Raw genomic sequence first — 399 nt, 5'->3', positions numbered from 1 at the left:
CTTGCCCTGGTCTATGGTCAGCATTTTGGAGCTTGCATTGATCTTCAGTGGAGTGTTTTCCTCGGGGTTTTTTGCCCGCTTGTCCCTGGTGCAGCGTACAGCTGACTGTCGGCTGCGGCGCTGCTGGTGAGCGATGTGTTTTTAGGAGGCAGGCTGGGCTAAGGCGAGCGTGACGGCTGCTCAGGCTTTTGCAAGCATCTGACCCAGCCTGGTGTAGCCAGCTCGCCCATCTCCCAGCCTTGCTGTGGTGCTTCCTTGGTGTATTTGGAACATGCTCAAGGGATCGCTCTTGTCCAAGCTGCTTGTCAGGTAGATCCCATGCTCAGACCAGTTTATCTGTTCTAACCCAGGCTGCACCTTTGTGTATAATCAGTGGGTACTTCTGGTAGCAGAAGCGGG

The sequence above is a fragment of the Aptenodytes patagonicus genome, chromosome 13, assembly GCF_965638725.1.
Source record: "Aptenodytes patagonicus chromosome 13, bAptPat1.pri.cur, whole genome shotgun sequence".
In the NCBI taxonomy this organism is placed as follows: domain Eukaryota; kingdom Metazoa; phylum Chordata; class Aves; order Sphenisciformes; family Spheniscidae; genus Aptenodytes; species Aptenodytes patagonicus.
Note: the sequence above shows the minus strand (reverse complement) of the source record.